This window comes from Spermophilus citellus, assembly GCF_964194105.1.
Source record: "Spermophilus citellus genome assembly, chromosome: 9".
Taxonomy (NCBI): Eukaryota; Metazoa; Chordata; class Mammalia; order Rodentia; family Sciuridae; genus Spermophilus; species Spermophilus citellus.
Window position 1 is genome coordinate 61,395,304 of NC_138191.1, and position 23,035 is coordinate 61,418,338.

The following is a 23,035-nucleotide window of genomic DNA, read 5'->3' on the forward strand; positions in this document are numbered from 1 at the left end:
TCTTAGTTGTTCTTGTTGAGTATTCTGCTCACAGTCACGCAAAACCTCATTCAAACACAATGTAAACCCAAATAAATTCAAAAGATAGAAGTCACATGGCAAAAACAGTAAAGGTAATTTTTTCTTGTAGCCTACAAGAGGCCCAGGTGCCTCAATATTGAGCTGGACCAACAGCCACACATGAAGCATCTCTTCACCAATTGTTCTCATCTCCCCTCCACCCTGCCACAAAGAACAGCAAAACAAAACCTACCACAAGTTGTTTAAAAGCTTTACTTTACACTAGTTTTCAAGTGTTCTTCTTCTATTCATTAGTTTTTTGAAAGATAGTGAAGAAACATAAAGAAGTTCCACCTGAGGGAAAACCTTAGTTATGAAGACAGAGGGGTTTGAAGCACTCTGTGTTAACAAGTTTTATGCCAAGCCCAGAGTGAACTGCTTCCCAGGTCATTGTCGGGATTCACTGCTCTGTATGCTCAGAAGAACAGGAAGAGGGTTGACAGTCTTTCCAGTGGAAGGTGCAAAGCAGCCAAATCTCTCTTCCCTGCCGGGGACTGCAGGCTGTTGAGAGACTATGTGCTTACTCCAAGTTAGAAAGAATCAGGGTGTAAAGTTTAGATTCAGAGGACATTTTCAGTTTGTTTTGCTGTAATCTGCCTCTTGGTTCTTTTTCAAAACGAAAAGAGCTCTGTTGTTTCTGATTATAAAAGTAAGGCCTGCTTTTAAAATCAGATAATACTTACATTTTTAAAATCAGATAATACAGAAGACTATAAAAACATAAAGCAAAAATCAGCTATTATTCTACCAATCATTGATAACCACCCTTAATATCTTGGTGTACATACTTCCAATTTTTTTCTATGCAATATATATACAAACATTACTATTTTTCTTTTCCTTTGAAAAACTGAAATCAGCTGAAAACTCTGGGGCAACCATTAAAAGTTTGTTTTTTGGCTTTTTTTATTTTGGTGCTGGGGATTGAACCCAGGGTTTCATACATTTGAGACAAGTACTCTACCACTGAGCTAAAACTTTTTTTAAAGTAAGTATAATTGGTATGCTGAGATAAAATGGAATTATATAAACTATTCACTTAAAAATCACAGAAGGCAGAAGAAGATGGGGGTGTGGGAATGGAAACAAAGAACAAATGCAATAAATAAACAGAAAACAACTACAAACACAGTAGATATTAATTCATTTATATCAAGTCACTTCAAATACAAATCATCTAAATACATCAACCAAAAGCACAGACTGTTGGGCAGGATAAAAAGACTCAAATATGTGATGTGTACAAGAGACCCACTTTGAATATAAAGACTTAGGTTAAAATAAAGGGACTGAGAAAGACACAGATCCTAAACTTCATGCTTACACTGCATTGAGATCTGCTCTCTTGCCTTTAATCTCCCTTCCCTCTTCCCTTCCTTCCCCTCTTTCTCTCCTTGTTCCCCTACCCCCATCCCTCTTCTGCTGAGGATCAAACACAGGGCTTCATGCATGCTAAGCATATACTCTACCACTGAGCAGCACTCCCAGCTCCCTACCTTTTCTCGAAAGACTAGTAAAAAAAAAAAAAAAAATTATTCTAACAAGAAATTCTAAAAGTTCTCAATGTATTCAGAATCTTCCCAACGTAAACACTATCCAATATTTCAAAATGTTGACCTATTTTACACCATTTGGGAAAAAAAGAATCACATATTGTTTGGCACAAATTAATGACAGATGAAAAATGAATGCATGTATTTCTCCCTCATCTTGCCTGTTCCTTACAAATATGAATCTGCCAACTATAACAGAACTGACTTCCTTTCTTTAAAACAGGCTCTCCTATCATGTTTCTAGAAATAGATGAATACTAATGTGCACATTTCTACACACACACACACACCCCAACAGAATTCCTGTAGCAGATTCTATTTTCAATGCAGTTCAGTGTCTGAGCTGCTAAACTTCTCCTACTAGCACAGCTATGAAATAATTTACTGAACTAGTGAATTTAAAGTTTAGATGGTGAATGGATGTAGGAAATCAGTTGGTTGTCCCCTGTTCTTCCTAAATTTAATGCTCAAGAAGGGTATTTTCCATTGCTTCATGTTCATACAAATCAAATACACCTTGGCAACAGATTCTTGGAATTTAAGACTAAATAGCCAACATTTATGCTAAGTCCATTTTAAATATGCTCAAGGTGCATTTCTGAGTTGTACATATACTTTCTGATGCCTAATACCCAAAACAACAACAACAACAAAACTACATTACAGTTGGTTTTCTGGGTTAGAAAAATGACTGAAAATTTCCCATTATGTGATCATGCTGGAATCTTTGATCTCTACTGCTCCGAGTTCATAGTCAGGCTACTTCGTTTATTTTGAGAAAGCAAATCCTTCCTGTTGTTTCTCAGGAAATGGAAGAACACATTTATAGACTACATTTTAACTTCAAGTTTAAAGGGTTTTAATTTTTAAATTATGTTTTACTTTGAAGAATATCGAATTATGTGGAGAAATTAAGACTTTCAGAAAGAAAATAGAGCAGGTGGGTGAAGAGAGAATAGTATTCTCAGACGGAAGAGGGTGAGGTGAATTCTGTAGAAAATGTCTCACAAAAATTATGACACCCTGTTACTTCCTGTGAAAATTTTTCCAAGCATTAAGTTGTATAATAACGGAATGAGGGAAAGAGGAAATGCTGAGGCTTCTCCAGAATCTGTGAGAGTATGGACAAAGATTCGAGGCTCACTGTTTAAGAGTGACCTTTCACCTGCCTAGGCTTGTTAAATTATTACAGGGATCTCTGGAGCCACTTAACCTGACCTGGATTTACCTTTTAATGCCAGCCACACCTCTGGGGTTTTTAAAGTGTTATTCCTATTCTTTGAAGAGCAGTAAATGGTTAAACAGCTTGAAGAGTACACCCTCTAAAGGAGCAGAGCAGACCCAACTCAACAGAGAGAGGAAGTCTTGCCAACTTTTCTGATTTCTCTATGGGCAAAGAAACTCTAGGTGTGTGATTTAAGGAAGGTGCTGAACATACTCAGGCTTCTGCAACAGGTCAATTATCTTCCACAACAGCACACTTTTTTTTTTTTTAAAGAGAGAGTGAGAGAGGAGAGAGAGAGAGAGAGAGAATTTTTAATATTTATTTTTTAGTTCTCGGCGGACACAACATCTTTGTTGGTATGTGGTGCTGAGGATTGAACCCGGGCCGCACGCATGCCGGGCGAGCGCGCTACCTCTTGAGCCACATCCCCAGCCTCCACAACAGCACACTTTTAATGGAGAGGGGAAATGGAGCCCAGTGAGAGGAAAACAAGACCAAGATGAAAGTAAAACTATCCCCTCCCTTACAAAATGTCACCTGTGACCAGTGATTTATCAGGGAACCACGTGACACATAGCAGGTGGGGCGCAGGGCAGATCTACTCATTCCCCTCAAGTGCAGCTCTTACCACAGCTTCCCACTCCTGTCTCCTTTTCTGACTCGTGACCTCTCTCCAACTGCCACATGCAGCCACAAAGCATCCACCTGGGCACCATTATCTGACAGCTGAAACTGACCAAGATCTGCTATCGGAAGAACCCCTGGGAAATAAATGATAGCAATCTAGCTCATCTTTTTTATGCACTCTTTTTGTCTAATGATATACACATCTCACAGAAGTTCTGAGAGCTATAGGAGACTTGAAAGGACACGAAGTGTATTTTTTTTTCCATTGAAACATGGGAAAACTGAGGCCCAAAAGATTAGATCACCTTCCTAAGACTAGAACTCAAGTTTTCTAATGTTCAACCTCCTGTTCCTCTGTCCTCCTTCTCCTCCCTTCCCCCCAGATCTTTAAGCTTCCTTGAATTGCTGACTTAAACTTGATGTTTCAGGCAAGGCCTGTGTGTTCTATTTTAAAAGTTCATTCATATTAATCATATTACTCTATCAAGCAGGAAAAAAAAAATCCACCATCAACATCTATTCCCACTGACAGAGCTCCAAGGGGCCCTCAGCTATGCACAACTCTCATCCTCCATCTGTAGCCTCCTTTTTCCTAAGTTAACTGTTACTAACTTTCAGCAGCCTCCTCAAGGCACCTACCTCATCCTCAGCTCATTTCATCTCCACCTTTACTGAGAACACCCAGCCTTCAGGATATGAACTCTTGCAACTTCCTTCCCTCTCACTATCTGTACCCTCATCTATAGTCATGCAGACTCTTTCTCCTCAACCGTTCCAAAGGAGTAAATGTCCCAATTCCCGAGACAACCCCTTTTGAGCATGTCTGTGCTCCTGAACCTGGCCTCCTTATCTTTCTAAAACGTCCTCTATTAGTTATTCCCTCTTCTACCTGTGGTCACCTCCTCTTCACTCTTTTCAACCAAAGTGTAAGCTCCAGTCACCATCTAACCCAACACACAAACATGCACATGCGTAAGCGTACACACTCTCTGATCCACCTTCTCATCTCCTACTTTCATCACCTGACAATCCAGCTTTAGACTTTAGACCTCACCTAACTACCAACTGAATACCTGATTGCCAAATCCAATGTCCTTTATTCTCTTCGCTCTAACTGACCTCTCTGAGTCCTCTGACAAATGTGGCAGTTGCTCGCTATTTACTTCTACCTGGGTGACTTGGTAAGTTGCTTACTTGAGCTTTAGACACTGGGTCTGTAAAAGACAGTAACAATGATTACTTCAGGGGGGAATGACAACATAAAATATGGGAACAAAATTTAAAATATAGGGTGCTGAATATTATTTTTATTTCTAGATTTTCTTGATTCTTGCTAACTCCTCTCCATGTGTCTGCTCAGTCTTTGATCCTTTAGCGGTCCCTACAAAGATCAAAGTCTTTGATCCTTTAGTTTTTCTCAACCACATTCAGGACTCTCAGTCACTTCCCAACTCACATCTAAACCTGACTCTCTCTCCTGAGACCTAGACTTCTGAAACTCAACAGAATACCCCACAGATGCCCCAACTTCACTTCAAGTTGGACCCACTATTCTCTCCAATCTTGTTCCTTTTAAGTTTTTATCCTCACTAGCTACACCCTTAGACAGTGAATCTTCCAACCAGAAAACCCAACAGTCATCCTACTTCTTCTTTCCTCTTATTCTTCTCCCACTTTCTATGTAGTTAGGAGCCAATTCTTTCGCCTAAACATCTCTTCAGTCCATCCTCTCCTCTCCTTTTTCACAACTGAAGCTTCGGTTTTGGTCCTCATTAATTCTGCCTAGATTATTGGGGCTGACCCTGGACTTCCCTGCTATTGGGAAAACTTCATCAGTTTCAGCCTAGTTCTGTCCAAGTGTACTTTGCTCCAATTTGTTCTCAGCTTTTCCACATATCTTAAGACAATGATTTGAGCATTTATTTTATCTCTGATGAAGCCACAATGCTGTAAGGATAAAGTTCACATTTCCAGAACTGTAATGCATGGTCCCAGATGCAGGTGTGGACCAAGAATTCAAACCCAGAGGTGCCTCCAACGTCTTCTCTCTGCACCACAACCTCTCTGATCCAATCACTCATACTCCATGTTTCTCACACACTGAGCTCTTTCGGGCTTTGAATCTGAGCTGTTTATTCTATCTGGGCTACTTTTCTTCTGCTTAACTTGGTAAATAATCCTAACCCTTTAACGGCACCAATATCACCTCCTTTAGGAATTCTCTCCTCACAAATAAGAACATACCATTCTTTCCTTTGTGTCCCACTCTTTACTGCTTATCAGAATATATTTCTGGAAAATGTCTTGTATTCTAAATTCCAGTTAATGGTTTATGCCTGTATTTTCTGAGGTCAGCCACCTTATGATATTTACTTTGTATCCTCTGAACTTAAAACAATGCCTGGGACACAGGAGGTAGGAGAAACTAAGATTTAACAATTTGGATAAGTAGTTTGGCTGTCAATTATAGTAGAAGAGTTGAATAAGAGAGGAAGTTGGTAGGACAGGTGGATCTCACAGCTAGTTAGGGTAGCACAGAAGAATCTGGATGAGAACTGGGAAACATCCATGCTACAAAGTCCTTAATAAGTATTTAAGTTCAATCAAATCACTAGCTTAGGCTGTTATAATCAAACTCAGGTGAATACCTACTAAACTGTATCTAAAGCACAAACAGAACAATTTCCATAGCCCAAAGGTATCTATCTTACCTGCATAAGCAGATTTTGGACTCCGCAACATTTCTACATTATAATTTTATCATACTTAATTTAATGCAAGTAAATCTCAGTAGTTAATGAAAAACACCAAAATTCTCTCCTATATCTATAAAGCAGATAAAAGAAGAAATAAAAATACAGTCTATCAGTCACATGATCCTAAAACTGATAGCTAAGAGTAACATCTTTGGCCTACACAAATCTTGTCATGCCATCTATTTTGAGACTGTAATTTGTTTCTCATAGTGATTTCTAATTTATTTTGATAAAAAGTCATGTTATATACATTGTACTTTGCACAGGCATGCAAATACCTAGTATCAAATAAAGTAACATCGCATTCAGTGGAGACAGGACGAAGAATGAGACCCAGTGAACTGAGAACAAATTGGAGCAAAGTACACTTGGACAAAACTAGGCTGAAACTGATGAAGCTTTCCCAATAATAAAAAGACATCTATAATTAACAGGCTTTCAAGAGTATGCACCCACGTATTAGAGCACCACACCTCATAAAACATTCATTCAAAGCCATACCCAGAATGTACCCATAGCTATATAAGCCCATATGGAGCACTGAAAAAAAGTGAAGTCTTTGAAGTGAGACAACACTGCCCTACATAGAGAACTATGTGTGAAGAGGAGCCATAACCACTAAAAAACAAAACAGAAAAAGAAAAAAAAAGGGGAGGGGGTCCTATCCCCAGCATCACAAAACAAAAAAACACAAAACACAAAACTTAACACTAAGCCAGACTCAGTGGCACCCTCCTGTAATCCTTGGTGGCTTAGGAGGCCGAGACAGGAGGATGGAAAGTTTAAAACCAGCCTCAGCAAAAAGCAAGGCACTAAATAAGTCAGTGAGACCCTGTCTCTAAATAAAATACAAAAAAAATAGGACTGGGGATGTGGCTCATTGGCTGAGTGCTCCTCAGTTCAAACCCCAGTCCCGACACCCACCCCCCAGAAAAAACTTCCCAAATTTAAACATTTTTGAACTTTTTAATATACATTAGTATCTCAATCATGTTAATAGGATTTGTATATAAATGGTACATGTAATACGAAAGCATGCTAAAAATTATATAAATATATCTGTAAATTTATAAAATTTATACCTTAATATACCATTATTTATAATATTTATTAATATGGCAGTGTATCAAACACCCAGGAGCACACAAACAAATCAACTGAACAACATACCACTTACATGCTAACAGTAGCACTAAAAATCTATAAAGAATGAATTATTTGACAATGCTGGGAAAATGACTCAAAATATGATCAGTTTCTTAAGATTAAAAATTGGAATAGTACTTGTACTATTTATTTGAAATTTGAGATACTCAAATCCCAAATAATTTTACAAGATAAAGGATAAGATTAAACCTATAAAGTTAATGAAAGAAAGTGAGACCAGTCACAGGGAATGACCTAAATAACTCAAAATGCACAGACCACAGTAATATTAAAAACTGTTGAGTTCAGGGTTGAGGATGTGGCTCAGTGGTACAGCACTTGCCTAGCATGTGTGAAGCCCTAGGTCCCATCCTAGCACTGCCAAAAAGAAAAAAAAAAGAAAAGAAAGAAAGAAAAAAGAATGTTTTTAATGGAATCAACTCCATTAAAGCTAAAGATTTTTGTTGTTACTGAAAGGCACCCCAGACAAAGTTATCAGAGAAGTGACATACCAGAAGCAAGTATTCGTAGTATCTAAAGACAACAAAGAATTAATATCTAGATTAGTCAGGGAACTCCACAAAAACTCTCCAGAAACTTCTTGCAATAAGGGCAGGAGTGCCAACAGAAAAGTGGGGGAATAAAGATATGAAGACAATTCACAGAAAAGGAAAACTGAATAAATGAAAATATCTCTCAACTGCACCAGTAATCTGAAAAAAAGCAAAATTAAACTGAGAACAAATTAAACAAAATTTTATAAAAAAAACTATGAGGTACAATTAGCATCTATCCAGTTGGTAACACCAGGAAATTCGTGAATAAAAAAAGAAATCATTATGCAATATCGGTGGAAGTATAAACTTGCCAACAATTCCTAGTGAAATATGGAGCCAGTCTCTGGTTTTTATGCATATATTCTATAATCCAGCAATTAATTATGCATGTAGGCAACTATCTCAAGAATCTCTCATGAGGGGTAATAAATTCCATACACCTAAATTTCTTCAGGAAAATAATGAAAATATATCACATGAAAGTCAAAAATATTTACTATTTTTTACTTTTTCCTGTGCTCATATATGAATACACAACCAGTGTAACTCCACATCATGTACAACTGTAAGAATGGGAATAATTATATTATACTCCATATGTCAAAACTCATTCTTCTGTCATGTACATTTAAAAAGAACAAATTTTTTAAAAAGTTGACTCTTTAATGTTCCTAACATCTGAATTTTCTCTATGGGATTAAGTTAACCTTTGCTGAAAAGGTAGATAAGACTAAACCAAGATCACTTCTTTTCATACATTAGGGTAAGGATACAGAACACAGGAAACACAGCAAAGGAAATGTTAAGCTTGGGGGTGGCACATATCTGGGCATGAAGCAAGGCCTTGTCCCTGAGACTTGAGTAAGTCATGTCTGCCTGCCTCGGTGTCTTCACATAAAACAAGGTTATAACCCACACTGCACAATATCAAGAAAATTAAACATAATCCACATAAAAGTCTGACAAATAAGAAAAATAGGAAGTCATTTTTTTTCTTTTTTACCAGATAAAAGAACTATTCTGTTGCTCTGATTAACCCATCTTAAGCAGAATACAGACTGAACAGTTTTAACAGTAGGTGTAAAAACCAGAGACTGGCTCCATATGAACTATGTTTTTTCCCACCGCAGAACAGGGACAAACAATATATCTCCCCTTCCACATACTTACTGCAAACTATCAAGGTTAAAGGTGGGAAGCTTCTCTGAGCTTCTGGGAAACAAATACAAGGATGTGGTAACTGCTATGACACTGGTGATTCTGAGATTGGTGTCAGAGTCCTGGCAAACACAAGGAAAGGATGTTCACAGAAATGTTCTTAGAAGAAATCCTGTTATCCATGACTGAGTAACTGAAAAGATTGCAAAGTTGACCATGAAAAACAATTAGCCTGGAAAAAAGATTAGATCCAAAGTCAGAACTTCACATACCACTCATTTAATGTACAACAAAGTGGAAAAATTCCACCTGGAAGTGTTTATGACCGGAAGGGTAACATACTATATATGTTAATCACCATTTCAGCATTTCTGGTCTGAAGCAGTTGTTTTATTTTGGCCCTGATTTGCAACCTGTGGACTGGAGGTACTGGGAGAAGTCTGGATACAGAACCCATCTCACGTGGACATGCACTACTACTTACAAATGCAGAAAATGCTATTATCACTAACATATACCCAGTAGAGTGGTATTAAGTAGCTTTTCTATAAAATATTTGCAGTCCTCAGAGATAAAAAGTAAAACTCTAAAGAGCTTTAAAATCTTTTAGTATTACACATTTTCTCAGTTTTCAAGGGCTGAGAAACATTGCTTTATAGTTTAAAAACTGCTTACAATTTCTGACTGAGATGGTAATTTTTATTTTATAATATACATGAAGAAAAAAGAAGGTTTTGAAAAAAGGAAAAGCTTAACTTGATTTTATTTCCACTCCTCGTTCTCTCGACCATTAACTTTTCCTTGGCATTTAACATCAAAGCTAGTTACCCTTTAATTCTTAGCCTCTCTGTTGGAAGAGACACGCAGCTACTTCATAAGCCATTGAAACTCACCAGGAGAGACAGAAACCGCCAGTGCGTTGTGTATTAAGGAAACATACATGAAATCATTTCACTCCTACCATATAAAAGAAAGAGCCCTCATTTTACCTCCCTTTCCTATCTTCTCCTACCCTTTACATTTTGACACAATATTATAGAGGAGGAATTACAGACCACTAAAGATACTCCAATTATTGAAGAGAAAATAAATACTTTATTCAGCATTTTCCAGTGAAAATATACCCAATTTTAATTTATATTCTTTAAAATGCAAAATTAAAATTATAACTAAAGAGAGCCTCAACTTTAAGTACTGCAAAGATAAGAAAATAAATCTATTTCTATAGAGGCAATATTACAAAAATATTTAGTATATAACTTAAAGTCATGTGGATTTGCTCACACTTCCCAGTAATGTGAATTTCTTAGTTGGTTATCCTATACTGGGGCAGGAAAGTAGTGGATATGTATGGTAGCGGTATTGGTGGAATATGGGAAGAGCCATATATATTACCTATTATAAAAGGGGTAAACCAGTGATATTTTTTGTTAATTCTAAAATGTTAAAGTATCCACAAAAAGATACTTGCTCACTGAGACACCACAAAAGACACTACCACACCCCCCCCAAAAAAAATGGTATATCTGTAAATGAAAATATACCATTAGAACTTTGGCAACAGAATACAAATCACACTGACGCAAACACATTTAAATCTAGACACAGATGTAGAGAAGGTGTAAATGACAAGCATGCAAGTCAAAAAACAACAAAACCCAAAGCTCTGGGCCAAAGCCAAGAAGAGAGGAATGGGAAAAGACCTGGACATGTGGGAATCTCTCCATAAACTAGAGTAAAAGTAAATGAATTCTGTTTTACCACTCTCTTACCAACTGTAAACAAGATATAGAAAATATACTCTGCAAATAGAATATGACAATTTAAAGGCCTATTACTATAACAATTTAAAGGCCTGTATTACTATTCCTGAATTTAAATCCTAATAAAGTGGGAGTAGATCCTGTTCCTAAAGAGGGAACAGGTTTGGAGGGTCAAAGAAACCATCCTACTGTATCTTAGAGCAGAGTGACAGATGCTGAAGAAAGTTCCTAAGTAAACTAATAAACCAGAGTACAAGGAATATACCTGGGTATAAAGACAGAGGCAAGACAATAAGGCTATAAAGGTCTTTCAAGAATTTCTCTTGGACCCTAAGTACATGTATGAAGATGGAATTGTGTGAAAATACTTTGTGTACAACCAGTGACTTGAAAATTTGTGCTCTATGTGTAATATGAAATGAACTGCATTCTGCATCGTGTATAACAAATTAGAATGAATGAATATATAAATCAAAGAATTTCTCTTGGCGCTGGATGGGAATATAGCTTAGTGGTAGAGAGCTTCACTAGCATGTGCAAGGCCCTGCTTCAACCCCCTGCACTGCAAAACAAAACAGAACAAAACAAAAAACTCTCTTGATGACTTGTTTTCACTTGTCAGCTTGTGATGTATTTGGCAAGAGACATAATACAGACATCTAACAATTTAACATACTTAAGTCCACCTACCTATTCAGTAAGGATGAGATTAACTGCTTCAGTTTTTATACTATGTCTTGGCTACTTACTGCTAATATAATTATGCCAATTACTCATATCACAATGCTCAAAGCAGCTACATCTTAAAAGAGATTAAAGTTCTGAAGGAATATTGGTACAATAGAATCTTATAATTCAAATTATCTCCATACTATGTATGCGGAAACAAAGGAAGGGAAGGGGGTAATATAAATGTATCAGTCTACCTGAGTACAAAAGATAAAATTAATTTCAAAGCAAATTAATTACATAGCAAATATATTTTATTATAACTTTTTCAGTATCAGAATGGTTTAATAAACATTGCACATCATGAATTCTACAACTAAGCCTGCCTCTTGAGAAGGCTTGACCACCCAATGAGGTGAATGAGTGGATATGTGTATTACTGTGATTACACACTCTCCCTGTTATAGAAAAAGATACTCATTTTCAAAGTCTCACTTTCCTCCCTCTAGTCGCTTGTTTTTATCACTTTCTCCAAAATAAATAGCCTAAGAAAATGTTATTGACTTGCATATTGTCCAAACATTTAATCTGTCCTCATATAATCATGCCATCAAACTGAATCTTCTCTAGCATCCCTCCCTTAGTTTCCCTCCCCAAGATTAGTATTTCACCAGGTGGATAAATACAGGCATTATAATAAGGCCAGGACTTCACTGAAGAAGTCAATTTGACTTAGTCTGCAGAGTGAAGAGCAGCCAGGGAAATGAAAAAGCAAAAAGTCTGCAGCATAAACCAACCTTTCCCTAGTGTTTTCTTCTCCTATGAACATCTGAGGTGGAACGAGATATGGATATAAAATTATAATCCACCTAATAAATTTGAGAAAAGTCATTCTCAATTTTACTTTGGAGACAAACAGAATTTAATAAATGAAGACGGCTGGTTCATACTTCTAAAGCACCCTCTGTCTCAGCACAGTGGAAACCACAGTGGAGTTAACAAGCCAGACACCAGACTAAACACCTCCGAACTCACTGCTCTCCCTCACTTCTGGTCTCTACCTTTCCGGTGTGTGTCTGCATCACCAATTCTCTCAGCCAGTGATGGCATGGCTCTTCCAAAATAAAAAAGCAAGAAACCAGGACCCTCAGTTTCAGGGCCTGGACACAAAGACTCCTCTTTCCACCTACTCTTCACCTACAACTCATCCTTTTGTTTCTCCCCAGGTCCCTACACTTGCCCCCACACCAACCTCATTAACACCCCTACTGTCTCAAGCCTCCCAGAACATTTATGTAGACAACCCCAGGTCAGCAGTGAGGAACAAAAAGCAGCTGCTCCAGGCAGCAGCCAGAGGAGGAAAGTGCGGCCAGGGCTGCTGAGGACTAGGAAGCGGCCACAGGCAGTACCGAGCAACCCTGCCCTGGGGCAACCCAGCAGGGAAAGCGCCTGCCTAGGACAGCGCCCCCGCAGGTTCTAGCTCTGGCTCAGCGATGCCCAAAGCCATCCAGCCCGTGTGACACACCTGGGCGGTGGCATCGAGAGTTTAGCAGAAACCCTTGGATGAGAAAGCTGTAGTAGGGGCAGGCGATCAAGAAAATCCACCCAAGTGCAGCTGCAGTGCCAAGCTGGAGAGCCGGCTCAAAGGCTCTCCGGGGCTGCAGGGCCAGTCCGGCGCTTCCCCCCAACGGGGTCCCCACCCTGGCCCGGCCCCGCGCACCTGGACCAGGAGGTCACCCTGCTCCCTCAGGGTACTCTCTCCGGGGACTCGGCTTCGGCGGGCTCCGGAGGCTGGAACCGCGGCGAGGCAGGACTTCACTCCTCCATCCTGGGACCAGGCAGCACGTTACAGTCAGCCGTGCACTTCCTGTTTGAAAACACAGGGGAGAGAAAGAGCGAGAGATCCGAGGGTTAGCAGCATGGAAGGAAGGACGCAGAGCAGTGCGGAGGGAAGACCAGGGGCCCCAGCTGCTGCTCACCTCGCCATGGTCCGCCCTCTCCCGCGCCGGCCGGCCGGATCCAGCCACACCGGCTCCGGCTCCAGCACCACCTCAGCCGGCCTCCCCCTGCCGGCCGCCTAGCGCCCACTGCCCGGCGCACAGCCCTTCCGTCCCCAGCCCATCTGGCCTCTCCGCTCCCCACGAGTACCTACATCCGTGGACTCCGCGCCTCCTCCCGGTGGGCACCCCTGTAGGCACCCCAGTAATCGGCCTTCCTTTTCCTCCTTTTCTCATCTCCCCACCCCCGCCCTCGCCCGCTGAAAAGAATCACCTCCGGGAAGGTGTAAAGACAAGACTCAGCCTTTCCAGCGTAGAGGAAAGGCTGGATTTATGCAAATTTTAAAAGTTAATAGCCACATCCCAGTACATCCACTACAGCTAAGCGGGAGAAAGCTTCAGGATGGGAAATTACTTGTCTTGTGCCCTGCTGACTCAAAAGAGAAAGCGTGCACGCTACCACAAACTGAGTTGTCAGGAACTGAGGGGGTGGGGAGAGACCACCAATTACCCAGTACTATGGGTTCCTACTAGGGTCTCTACTCGGAACAGCCTCATCTCAATCCACCAATATTTACATATACTGAATCTTCAGGGAACATGATCTCTGAGTGCATTCTTCCCAAAAAAAAAAAAAAAAAAAGATTCCGTATTTCTCTGCGTGTGAATCACAGAGAAATTCTAAAGTTCTAGGATTACCTTCAATTTGCTGAACTCTGACTTAGTGAATTTTCAGAGTAGTATTAAAAAATAGTAAATGCCCAGCATTGAAAAATGAAACAAACGTAAACAGATGATAGTTTAAGAATCTGCTGTGTGTAAAGAGAGAGGGTGCCTGCCCCATGAGTTGGAATTTGTAACCTGCCTGACTTTGCACCCAGAATCTATCAAGTTACAGGCACTTCCAGGACTGTCTGACAAACAACTCCTTTTATCATCAAATTGTTGGCTTAAAGAAAAGTCATCCTTGTTTCTAAGCTCAAAATGGAGAACAGAATATAAAGAATGACTCATTCTACATAAAAAGCTAAACTTTGAAACAGAAATTGATGCATATTAAGCTCCCATTCAAGTGTTAGACAACATCTCATTTTAATCTCCTCTTGCTTAGAAGCATTTCTCAGGAGATTCACACAAATCCTATTCCCATGTTCCCAAATGAGAAAATAAGTTCACAAAAGTCAAGTAACTGTCCCAATGTCTCAACTGGAAAGTGATCAAATGGAGAATCAAGTACAGGTCTTTGTGAAGGAAAATATCAAGGCTATTTCCTCTACACTCTAAATTCCTAAAACAATAGTGAATTCCAGGGGAAAAGTCAAGCACAGAGACTATCTGAGATCCCCTCCACCTGAGAATGATCCTGCAGTTTACAAGCTACCACTGCTGAGGTAGCTGGGTTCTTCACCATTGATACCTTGATGACTGAATCAGAGGACACTGTGCTCTTTTGGTTATCTATTATTGGCTGTCAGCCTTTTCAGAATTACTTGGTGGTAAAAGTTCAAAAGGTGCTGGGACAGCCACTCACATGTCAAGGTACAAAGTCTATCCAGTTCAGGACCTAATCAGCTAATATGTGTTCCCTAAAAAAATTTTTTTCCCCTAACAGGCTGTTTTAAGAAGGTAAATGCTATTTACAAAAACAAACACATGGCTTCAACTTCTAGTAAAACTGTTGGCAATTTCTCATTTTCCATTTGCTTTTGCCTTAGGACTTGGTTTACGGTGACTTGTGAGTAGCATGCTGCTATAGTGACCTCCTAAAGCAGGCAAAGAAATAGCCTGTATAAAAAGGTGGATAGGAGTCTTGACAACGGCAATACCTCTAGACCCTTGCTCAGAGTAAGGAGAGATGAACTGCATCTCACCTGCCCTTCCCCATCACCCTAATAAAAGCAGCACAGACTCCAGTTATGGAGCACACAGTTGAACTGCAAGGGCAAGGCCTTCAAGTAAAGCAGGGCCTGAGCAAAGGGGCCAGAAAAACCAGTAACTTGCATTCCTATCCGTCAAGCACTAAGAAGGCCTTGTTATTCAAAACTTCCTAAGGGAACTCAGCATCCTTTAAGATACTCCTCTGCCACCCATTTCCTTCTCTCAGTCCCTTGCTTACCAAGGCCCTGTCAGTTCTTCAAGTCTTTTCACAAACTTAATGCTTTTTCCCAAAGAGCTACCATTCCTTTCCCAGAAAGAACCCAGTGAGAGGGGCAGCTTGAAGGAGGGCATTTAGCTCAAAACATGCTCATTTTAAAAGCTCTGCCAACAATCATATTGTAAAAACATAAACTTCTATTTTAGAGTATCTTTTGATATCCCTACCTTCATTTCTGCTACTCATTATAATTCTAAATGTCCAGAAGGAAAACCTCTGAAGAAAAATAAAACTCTTTTAAGAAAAGTTAAAAGGTAATGTGTTTAAATTAACCTGCAGATCCTGAGTTTCTTTCTGTCTTTGAGAACTTCAGGTCTCTGTGACGGGTTAGACTAATTAAAAAATTTTAAAAATCTCCCTTAGTTCTGAAAACTTCAAAGTCATTATGTAAAAAACAGTCAATACTAAACCATTCCTATTTTATCCTCATACTGTGCTGAGTGATAATTTTCTGATACAAAGTTTATATAATTTAGTAAGTAACAAAATACACATGAAGAACTGACAGGGGCCATAGTAAGCAAGGGACTGAGAGAAGGAAATGGGGGCACAACAGGACCTTACAGGATGCTAAGACCCCTCCGGAGGTTTTGAATAACAAATAATTTCTATGCTTAGTGCTTGAAGGATAGAAATGTAAGTAAATGACTTTTCTGGCCCCTTTCTCGGGCCCTGCTGTACTTGAAGGCCCTTGCCCTTGAAGTGGGTGAACACAACCCCATTTCCTTCTTAGGCTTCCCATAACTAAAATCCTCTTCCTTATCAAAAAATATTTATTAGCATTCATCCTGTATATGGATCCCAAAGTTTATAGTTTGGAAAGCACAACACAGTCCATGATGTTTCCTAATCCCAACAACCAGAAGGCCTCAGCACCACATCATCCGTCCCCATGGTCTGGCAAACCTGCTCCTTCTTTGATTCACGGAACAGTGTTTCTTCCTTACTGCTGCTGAGCAGAAAAAAATTAAAATCATAATCTCATCAGGAAAGAAAGCAATATGCTCCCAGGAAGGCACAAATGATGCTATGAACAATAAAAGTGATTTTGGAAGAATTTGGGAGATTTCTTTGAAAGTCTCCACTCCTTAAGTATCATAATCCGTGGTACTTAGATAGCAACATTGTGAAAGCCATTGTAGAGGCTCCATATTAAGTTATAAGATGATACAACTCATCTCCACAAGCAATGCTGCTTATCTTTCTTCATCTTAAAAGAGGAAGATCTTACTTTGCAGGTTAAAAATGTCACAAAATTTCTGTGTGAATATCACATGTACTCCTGGTTATTATAGATTTTTACAAACAAGAAAATGAAAGATAACCATCTGTCTGGTTACCTAAGAGATGGCCTCTCTGCACTAGCAGGTTTCACAGCATAATGTTCCTGTCTCGGCCATCACCTAATGCCCCACACACAAAAGGATTTTTTGGAAAGGAGGTCTCTGGCACTCAAGCTCACCTCCTGGTCTCTGTAAAACCTTGGCCATGGCTTTCAAGGAAGCTTTTCTCAGAGCCAACTGGCTGGCTTGACTGGCATTTCCCAAACAGGATCATTAGCCATCTTCAGGGAGCCAGAGCAAGTGCCTTTTCCCATGCAGCAACAGTTGCCAGTCATCTTTTTAAAATATCTACGTGTACCACGAGGGTCTGGGCTCCCTCTTGGGCACAGTTTCCTGGTTTTGAGCAAGTTGAAAGGAAAAGCACTGCTCAGAGCATCCCAGCACAACCTGGAAGAGGCAGCCACAAGAAACATAGCACCAAGGTGGCTGAGGGCCGAGAGGGCATCTCCCTAAAAGCTCAGGGCCTCAGAGTCCTTAGCTTCCAGTCACACACATCAGGAACCTACTGCCTTGCACCCACTCTGCCTCAGAGTTCGCCTTCACAGGGAGAAGCCATTATCACCATGTAACAGCACAAGCAGGGGGGGTCACAGATGTGAAGTGATTTTCTTAAAGCAATGGGTAATAGAGTTAAAACCCACTCTGGTCTGTTCTTCCTCCTTTTAATTGGAGAAGAATGAGTGGGTGCATTTTGGCTGAGGATTTATTATTCTGTGCTACATGTCTTTTAAGTTTCCCCTCTCATTTTTCAGCTAATATGCAACTATGCACGGAAAGTAGACCATGCTGGCTGATGAACTGTGTGACTATGTGAGTATAACATGAAAGAAGAGTAGGATACCACAAAAGTTGGGCTAAATATCTGTATACAGAGAAAAGAGTGGCCAAAATGTCCCTGATCATGTGTAGTGTGTGGACTGAATAGGATCTTTCTCTTTGAAAGGCATTTTTTTTTTTTTTTGTCTGCCCATCTTCTGCGGTACCTATCTCTGCCTTCTTCTTTAAAGAATTGTTTTAATCCTATTTGGTCAATTTTATTTTTTAAAATAGTATATTTAAAAGTGTAGCAATTCAAAGAATTGGTCCTAACAAATTTAATAAATCTAATGTTCATTTCTAAGAAAAAAAAATGCTCTTAAAATGACTTTAGCGCTGGGGGTGTCACTGAGTGGTAGAACATGTGTTCAGTATGAGAACTTGGGTTCAATCTCTAATACCAGAAAATTAACACGCACACAGACACACACGTAAGGACATACATCTGGAAGTAGTAAAATATAGGAGTTGATAGGGAATAAGTCACATATGTCACCATCTTGAGTACATCAATTCTCTATTATCCATATAACACAGTCACAAAGAAAAAAATACAATTCATGACTAATTTAAGGTTGCAAAACTGGATTGTTTGATTTTTTTTAGCCTCCTTCTTTGCTCTGCAGAGGAACAGTCATGGCAGATAGCACGAAAGGAAAATAAAGTGCCTGGAAAATCCAAAACTTTTGTTATTAACTTTTGAAAGCTTATTCATCATTTTTTAAACTAATCCTAATTCATAAATGCTAATCACTTCACATGTACCATATTTCACTGCATAATCATCACAGACTTTACGCCAATTTTTTTTTTTTGCAAAAAAAAGTGGAATACAACCATTTCGTGAAGCTTTTGTATTTCAATTGTCTATTACTTAAATCTAATTTATTATTAAACTATCTTTGGTGAAAAAATTAGGATGCATGAAATCCTCATGAATATACAATTATGTGGTGAATTATGGGTATTAATTCACTCACTGCTGACAACAACCCTATGAGGTTATCTTGATAGTATAGATCAGGAAACAGAGATGTTAAGTGATTTGCCCAAAGTTACACTACTATTAAAAAAAAAAAAATGTTACACTGCTAGTAAATCCCAGTACTCAGGTGGCCTGGATGGCCAGAGTCTACTTTTAATCAACAGAACCACAACCTGAATGGGATTTGCTTTATTTAGTGTAGAAGTGAATATGGTATGGTGCCATGGATGTGGCTGAAAGAAAGAAGAGAGGTGAAAGGCTCTAATATTTTCCTTTTTATAGCAAGAATATATAAATCGAATGTTCATTAATAAAGCTAATGTTCACTGGTCACAGGGGCACTAGACAGAAAACTTACTACTGAACTGAAAAAAAAAAGAATGCAGAATGGAAAATTCAGGAAGATGAGCTGCTTCCTCACCTTGACCAGAATCCTAGATTTCAAGGCTCCCGGATTGCCTGGCTACCACACAAGTGAATTAGCAACGGAAGGGAGTGCGGAGTGCAGCGAACCCTATGTACTTTGATCTTGGTGAAACAGTTGATACAGTGCCCTGTGGAGTCAGGATCGCTAAATCACCGAAAAGTGGCTACAAGAATCACACAGCAGTTTCTCGCAGACTAGAAAGAAAAACACTGGATACATTGTTAGTGTGATGGAGAAAGAGCCACAAGGAAGAGTACTCAATCTGCATTCGAAAGTAACTTAGAAATTATTCACACTGTTATAATCAAATCTGCACATAACATTAATTTGTGAGGTATGAAAAGGGCAAATGAGGACAAGCCAGTGGACTTAGTTGTTAACAGAGAGGTAAAGGAAAACAAGAAGTTCAGTTGCATTTCTGTGTTCCCTTTAATTTGCAGTGAAGGGCTTAGGTGGAAACCACTTCTAGACCTGAAATGCCAAGACTGAACTAAGCAAAAGCAAATTGGATATGTTTAAAATTTTAGGACCTACAGTCTGAACTTCACAATGTATGATCCCATTAATCCAAATGTTACAAATAAGGTTCCATGGGAAATAATATTCCTTTCAAGTAAAGGACTTGGTTAGCAAAACCCAAAGGAAAAAAAGGGGCTGGGGCTCAAAGGCTGATGACCAAGTCAGTTGAACAAGTCAGTGGTGTATGTATAATCTGGCCCCACTACAAATATGCCACACAGGCAGAAGGTCATGAGAATGCTCTGCAAGCTCATGGCAGGATAAAGAGCGGCAGGGAAGGGGGACAGTAGGGAGCTCAAACTTGGACAAGCGTTATTTTTCTAAGCATAAATTGTAATTTCTAATTTCTTTAATGTTGAGAAATAGCCGCTCCCTTGGTAGAAGTGTTTATCTTTCCAGCAAAAAAAAATTATACTTTTAAAAGTTAGTAGTAGAACTCAAGAAATGGGAGCTAAGACAGGGCGGAAACATCTGACACAAGTGGGTCTGTATTCAGGCTGGGTCCAAGGAAATGTGCAAGTGATCATCAAGCAACTCCTAAGAAAGTAAAGAAAGCAACTAATACCTCTGTGGTCAACATGTATGGAAAGGTTCTTTCCCAGTGATGGGCTCCCATTGCATCTTACCAGGCTTGTTTATGAGAGAAAAGCACATTTCTAGAAAATAAAAAGCCCTGAAAGGAAAGAGGAACACTGAGTAATCAAAGCTTCCTAATGTGTCATCCTTATTACTCCCCACAGCAATTTGCATGGTTACATTTTAAAGTGAAGCTCTTTATGTGTGAGCAGTGTAGGCAAGGAAGATCCCTGGGCATCTGCAGAATTACTGACCACAACCAGAGCAGCAACTCCCTTCTGAATGTCAACTGTGTGCCAGAAACCATTCTATGCCTGTTATACAAATCATCCTCACAACTAACTCTAGTGGGTAAACACTACTCTTTCTTCCTTTTGTAGAAAATGAACTAACTTTCCCATGGTACCATGGCTAGCAAGTGGCAGAACTGGATTAAAATCCAGGCAGCAGACTCCAGACCTCATACTTTATGAGAGACTATCAAGGAAGACAGCCAACAATGAAATCTTATACATCCCATTTCCTTCTAAATAAACAAAAAAGAGGCATAAACAGGCACAGAGGCATAAGGATCAGCCATACTACATTTTAGATATGAAGGGGAAAATGGGTATAAAAAACTTCAGTCAAATGACAATGCTCTGAGACTACTGTTTATTCACGGGGAATAAAAAGCAAACCATAAAACCTAAATAGATATTTCATCAAGGTTTGATAATTGGCTCCCTCTCATGATCTAAAAGCATCCATACAATGACAGACCCCAAATCAGACTCAGTCCAGACTCTTCTCCCCATATCCTAATACCTTCAGGAACCCTTCCCTCCCCAGGCTTCACAGAGAGACATTTGTGGGCTTTTAAATACACTTTCCCAGGCCTATCCAAGATCTGCAGCACCACGGTAGTGACATAGGATGTGCTCCTGGAATCTGTACATTCAAGAAACCCTCAGGTGAGGGAACCCCTGCTGCAGATGTCCTTCTCCATTTTCCACCCCTGACCAGAATCCCTGAAGTCAGAGATTGGAATGAATTATTTCCTTTCTCAAGAACTTCCAATGGAATAACCTTTGTTCAAAGGCAATGGAATGAAGTCCAAATTCCTGAGCAGGACGCTAGGTCCTTTGTACTCTGTCCCAAACTGCTCCTCTGGCCCCCCTTTCTCCTATAGCCTTCAGTCTGTCACAACATTTCCCAAATTCATTTCCTACTTTTGGGTCTGCATACTTTGCTGCTCCAATGTCCCCTCAACTGTCCCCAGTTCTCTGCCACCATCTTTCTCATCCTTCAAGGCTCTGATCAAGTTATCTCTGGTCTTTCTTGTCAAAATCTGCCTCTCTTTCCTTTGAGAAAATGTCCAAACAATTTAGTTCACATGAGAATGTAGCACATACCGCACAGTGTGCTGAATCACCCCACACTGCTTACGTTGCTGGCCACGCCTTCGGACCAGGGGCATATCAGACTCATCTTTTGTACTGTGGTTGAGACAGACTCAGGCTCAAAGTTTAGTTCTTCCAGTTACTTACTAGCCCTCTAACCCTAGGCACACTGAGCCTCCATTTGTAATCCTTGAAACAGGACACTAATGACACCAATCTTCAAGATTAAGATGAGAACAAGAAGTGGCCCACTGTGTACCACCTGAAATGCACCAACACGACTGCTAATGTTGTTGTTATTATTTATTATCAATTTCTGCTTCCCATCCTACTGGAGTGCACTGCAGACATAGTCGATGCTTAAGAAGTGTTTGCTTTTTCGAAAAAAAAAACAAAAAAACAAGCATTTTAATTTCAATGTAATAAACAGTGACTTCTTAAAAGCCCTTTATCCTTATTCAATTTTGTTCTGCAATGAAGGACATTTCATAATATTTCTATTGAAAAGTGATCTCTTACGTTCCTTTCTTTCCCTCAAAAATCAATGTACAAAATTCTAAGGAACAAGCCCTGTCAGTGTCCCTCCTACTCCAGCCTGCCTTTCTGCTTTGAACTACAGTAACTCCCTGCAGCCAGTGTTGCTGCCCAGAGAATCGCCTGCTTCTCCCTTACAACAAATAGCACTTTGTCAGGAGATTGGAGGCAAGCCCAAAGTAGGAGGGGGAAAAAAACAAGGAAAGGAAGTTTCAGCCAAAAAACTGAATTGACACCCACACTATGGCCCATGCTATAACACAGGTAAGAAAAGCACAAGAAAGAGAGTTCAGACCAGCACCACCCATCCCACCCATCTACCTCCCTGCCCACTCATGGGAAATGTGTTCCAAGACACACAAAGGACATGCTGGTCAGCTTGGTGCCTAATGCATGTGGCTTTTGTTGTTATTAATATATTATCAAATAGAATAGCTCCTTATACTCACCGAACCAATCACACTGCAGTTATTATCCCCTCCCCCAATCTCAGGACATGAAACCCAAGTCTTGAGAAATGCAAACAAGACTGAGAAGAGAAGCCAGGACCAGAATTCATGTTCTCTAAGCTCCAAATCCCAGGTCTCTCCCACAGCAATGTATCAACTGTAAATGGCAATTTAAAGAACGCTCTTGGAAGCTCACCAAATGCACTACTTGTAAAGGTAAAGGTAAAACAAGGCAGGTTTTGTCTTCTTGAAAACAATCCTGGTGCCAAGGATGAGGGTTGTCACAAGGCTTTCACAACAGCTTTCATAAGGATCAGTCCAGTATCTTAGTGCAGTGT

At 39.7% G+C, this 23,035-nt stretch overlaps 1 protein-coding gene across 8 annotated transcripts in view; it reads right to left on the reverse strand.

Moving 5' to 3' along the window:
• Positions 1-23,035, reverse strand: part of LRRC8D (leucine rich repeat containing 8 VRAC subunit D) — a 118,435-nt gene that overhangs the window by 77,199 nt on the left and 18,201 nt on the right. For 4 of the 8 annotated variants that reach the window (XR_014023405.1, XM_081305047.1, XM_081305046.1 and 1 more), the window contains one exon: positions 13,235-13,381. The exons of 1 other annotated variant lie outside the window; for it this stretch is intronic. The gene's annotated coding sequence lies outside the window, so the exon portion shown is untranslated. Of the gene's footprint in view, positions 1-13,234; positions 13,382-13,493; positions 13,631-13,662; positions 13,751-23,035 lie in introns of those variants that run through there. 3 more of the 8 variants (XM_081305049.1, XM_081305050.1, XM_081305048.1) reach the window with 3 other exon arrangements.